At 54.5% G+C, this 4,773-nt stretch overlaps 1 protein-coding gene across 2 annotated transcripts in view; it reads right to left on the reverse strand.

Moving 5' to 3' along the window:
- Positions 1-2,452, reverse strand: part of ZNF34 (zinc finger protein 34) — a 13,870-nt gene extending 11,418 nt beyond the window's left edge. For both annotated transcript variants that reach the window (XM_017883563.1, XM_017883561.1), the window contains exon 1: positions 2,373-2,452. The gene's annotated coding sequence lies outside the window, so the exon portion shown is untranslated. The remainder of the gene's footprint in view (positions 1-2,372) is intronic.
- Positions 2,453-4,773: the final 2,321 nt, after the last annotated feature.

Here is a 4,773-nt window from a genome sequence, read left to right on the forward strand (position 1 = left end):
CTGCGTCTCAAAAAAAAAAAAAAAAAGGAAAAAAGGCCAGGCTTGGTGACTCACACCTGTAATCTCAATGCTTTGGGAGGCGGAGGTGGGCAGATTGCTTGAGCTCAGGAGTAGGAAACCACCCTGGGTAATATGGTGAAACCGCAGCTCTACAAAAACTAGCCCACGTGGTGGTGTGAGCCTGTGGTCCCAGGCAAAACCTCAGGTGGCTGAGGTAGAAGGATCGCTTGAGAGTGGGAGATGGAGGCTGCAGTGAGCCAAGATTGTGTCACTACACTCCAGCCCGAGCAAGACCCTGTCTCAAAAAAAAAAGAAAAAGGATTCTGCACAAGACACCACAAAATTAAAAGGCAAGCAGACAAGCTAGAGAATGAAAGATATTTGCAAACATGTAACAAAACATAAATATACAGAATATATTTTAAAATTTTTTTAATAAGAAAAATGTCACAATTTTGAACAAATGAACACAGGATAGGACCTGGCAAACCCTGTAGTCCCAGCTACTCAGCAGGCTGAGGTAGGAGGATCACCTGAACCTGGGAGTTCTGGGCTGCAGTGTGCTATGCCAACTAGGTTCGGCATCAATATGGTGACATCAGGGAGCAGGGGACCACCATGCTGCTTAAGGAGGGGTGAACCAGCTTAGGTGGGAAACAGGGCAGGTCAAAACTCTGGTGCTGATCAGTAGTGGGATCACGCCTGTGAGTGGCCACTGCACTCCAGCCTGGGCAACATAGTGAGACCCCCCATCTCTAATTTTTTAATTAAAAAAAAAAAAAGGTAAATAAAACCAGACTCTCCCCATAGATTGGGGAAATATAAAATACTTCATAACATCAAATGTTGAGGACACCGTAAACTGGTACAGTGACTCTAGAAATACATCTGGCCCTACCTGGTAGAACTGAAACCCTGCAAAACTCTCTGTGGGGAAACCTAACTCAAAGTATGTACTCTATGGAGACTTGCTAAGGCACACAAGAAAAACACAAGAATGTTACCATGTGCCTGTGTAAAAGAAGAAAAAACTTCAGCGTCTATCAGCAAAGTCACAGTGGTGAAAAGTAATGCCAAGGAGATAGAGCAGTTATAAGGCTGAGAAAAACTGTCAGATATAGAATATCCACAGTATAATACATACGTAGATTTTTTTTTTTCTGAGACGGAGTCTTGCTCCATCGCCCGGGCTGGAGTGCAGTGGCGCGATCTCGGCTCACTGCAAGCTCTGCCTCTCGGGTTCACGCCATTCTCCTGCCTCAGCCTCCTGAGTAGCTGGGACTACAGGTGCCCGCCACCACGCCCGGTTAATTTTTTTGTATTTTTTAGTAGAGACGAGGTTTCACCGTTAGCCAGGATGGTCTCGATCTCCAGACCTTGTGATCCGCCCGCCTCGGCCTCCCAAAGTGCTGGGACTGCAGGCATGAGCCACCGCACTCGGCCATACATATGTAGATTTTTAAGAGACAAAAACAATATTAGGTATGTAGAGATACAAGAAAACGAGACTGGGCGCAGTGGCTCACGCCTGTAATCCCAGCACTTTGGGAGGTCGAGGCGGGCGAATCACTTGAGGTCAGGAGTTCGAGACCAGCCTGGCCAACATGGTTAAACCCCATCTCTACTAAAAACACAAAATTAGCCGGGCGTGGTGGCGAGCGCCTGCAATCCCAGCTACTCTGGAGGCTGAGACAAGAGAGCTGCTTGAACCCGGGAGACAGAGGTTGCATTGAGCCTCCAGCCTGGGCGACAGAGCGAGGCTCCGTCTCAGAAAAAGGAAGAGAGAGAAAGGAAAGAAAGAAGAAAGAAAGAGGAGAAACAAAAACCTGGCTGCCTGGCTGCGGGGAGAAAAGCCCCCGACCGCTAGAAGCGAGGAGGGTGGGGTGGAGGGAAGGCACCAGCAGAGGGAGCAGCAAGGAGGAGCGCGGACGCTAAACGCAGGAGGGGCGAGATCCGCAGAGGGCTGGGAGGACCGAGAGACGCACGACCCCGCCCCTGAAAAGCTGACAGGAGAGGGGCGTGGGAGGCAGCCGGGATGAGGCCTCGGGCCGCTGGGACCAAGGGGTCTGGAGCGCATCGGGACGCAGAAGCCGCCCTGTGCGGCAGGAGTCCAGGGGGGCCCGCGTGGGGCAAGGGAGCTGTGAGGGGCTCGAGGGCGGAAGGAGCCCCGTGAGGAGCGACCCCGGAGCTGGGAGAGGGCGGCGAAGCGCAGTCCGTACTCAAGGCCTTGTCCGGGGTCCCTGAAACAGGAAGTGCCGCTGATGGCGGGACGGACCCAGGCCTGGAGCACCGCAACAGAACCGGGCACGGGCGCAGTGCGCAGGGAGGGGGTCCCCGCCCCGCGCGCCCGCCCCCGCCGGGCTCACACTCACCTCAGCGCCGCGGAGCAGGACGGCCGCCCAACATCGCCCGTTCGGCCCTCCCGCCCCGCCAATCGGTGCCGACCCGGAAGTGACGTCAGCCAACTGTCCGGGTCCGAGGCGCCGTCCGGGCCGCTCTGGGAAGCTAGGACTCCTCGTCTCGGCTGCCCACCTCCCTGGCTCGCAGTAAGGCCCCGGGGACCCGCGAATGGCAAAGCCGTAAAGCGGAACGCTGCCACCGGGTGGCAGTCCGAAGCCACGGCCCGGAGGCCTCAGAACTGGGGCGATGGTTAGAGTCGAAAACATACTAATCTTTTCCTTTTTCTGATAAATTCTCTCCCTAATGAGCCACGAAAGGTGCCGCAAACAAGAAAGAACTAGGTCCCTTCCTTCACAGAGAAACGGGAACCGCACCCTTCCTTGGGGCTAAGAGAGGATGCTTACTGGCCCAAGAAGCCTGTCTTGGGTTTAACCCACGGGCCCTCATCCCTGACTCCTGTAAATGGAGCCCAGTGTTCACTCTGGAGAAAGGGTTTTCGGGTGCCTGAGCTGCTTCTGGAGCAAACTTTCCCTGATGGCCGGTCCTTCGGCCAAGCCCTGCATCCACTTTGCCCAGAAGGGAGCAGAAAAGCAGTGACCGCTTATGGCCAAGCTAAGCATCTAGTGCTTTCCCAAAACCCTCTTTCCAGATGCCCCTCCATCCTTCAGGAGGAAACACCATCCTCCTGGATTCTCAACCTAGGACCCTGGGACCGCCTTGCGAATGACAGGGGATCTAAACCAGGTCCCCTAGCTACTGGCGGGCGGTCAGGGCGGGAGTGGGAGGACCACATGAGGCCAGGGGTTTGAGACCAGCCTGGCAATAGCGAGAGCCTGTCTAAAATAAACAGGCCCTGCTGGGTCACTGCCTAGGTGTGGTGGGCGCCCAAAGACAGGTGGGGCCATGCCAGCAGGATCAGGAAAGCAAGATCATGAAATGCGAGGTAAGGTTCACTCTAGAAACAGCGTGGACCATGACAGTCAGGGACCACCCTGCAGCCAGTTAGGAATTGTCATCCCGGAGTGACCATGGAAGCCTAAGGTGGCCTATTCTCACCTGCCAGGCACTCTCCAAGTCTATAGGCAGAGCACACCATGCCTCATTCTGCCTGCTGCAGTTCCACAGGAGTGTTGTTAGGGGCAGTAATCTATCTGCAGCTGCTGCATTTGCTGGTGGAACTTCCTTGTGTGAAAGCGCTGATAGGATGCTGTCCTGGGATCTCCTCGTGGTTAAGGGACAAGATGCCATGGGCTACGGCCAAACAGGAAGCCCCTCCACCTGCCTTGTGACCGCAACCAGCTTACTTGCCCTTCCATTGCAGGGGGCGGTTCCCTGACACTTCCAACCTGATTCCACTCAGAATCACCACCTTCAGCCTCACTTGTCACTACCAAAGCTAGAGAGAAGGTAGGTATCTGCCCCTGCCAGTAGGGAAAGGCCATGTGCTCAGAATAAGGTAATCAATGCAGCTTTGGGGGCTGTTCCTGGTTAGTTTCTCTGCAGTGTATGGCTCTGGGTGGGTGGGTGAAGGGACTCTTGGGTGCTCTGGGATCCCCATACACGCACTGCATACATTCATCCCTTTGTTCAGCAATCCCAGCAGTGACCTGGGACCCCACACTCAATCACCACCCTCAACCTCACCTGTCACTATCAGGATAGAAAATGAGGTAAGGCATGAGGCTCCACCCACAGGAAAAAGCACCCAGAACCCTCCAGTCAGTGACCACTCCCCACCATGGCAGGGTGGGAATGCATACAGGGTGCTCCCAGTCGTCTGCAGAACAGAATGGTAAAGGCCAGGCTAGGAATAACTTCCTGGCTGTAGACAGAGTGTCTGTCCCACGTTCCTCCAGGCCCATCCCAAGTTCTCAGTGCAAGACAGACACCTGCAAGCCCGGTATCCCTGGCAGTGACTTTACAAAAACACACTGACATCAGCAGGGCTGTACCCAGTACGGAGGGGAAGGATGTAGCCAAAGACCATGGGCAAAGGAACGCCTCAGGTGCTGAGCAAGTTAGCAGTGAGCTGGCCGAGTGAGGGTATGGTCCAGAACACCAGGCTCATGATTGTGTCCTATCTGTTTCCTGTTCCTCAGTTTCCCCATATGTGAAATAAGTGCTTACATCCAAGCACTGCAAGCCATGGTACTGAGTCACCCACCTAAGTGTCTTGGTCCCCTCTGTGTGGAAGCAAGGGTCTTGCCCAGGGTACCTGCACCTCATTTCTAGTTGTAGACTTTCCCTTCACGCTTCCACCACTCATTGGTGGTCTACTCCAGTAGTCTACCTTCCAGTACCAACCAGGGGATCCCACAGAAATCCTCCCAGCAGGGACCCCTCCCTTTGAAACCATGGGGGTGGGCACAGCCT

The sequence above is a fragment of the Rhinopithecus bieti genome, unplaced genomic scaffold, assembly GCF_001698545.2.
Source record: "Rhinopithecus bieti isolate Rb0 unplaced genomic scaffold, ASM169854v2 scaffold_13617, whole genome shotgun sequence".
NCBI lineage: Eukaryota > Metazoa > Chordata > Mammalia > Primates > Cercopithecidae > Rhinopithecus > Rhinopithecus bieti.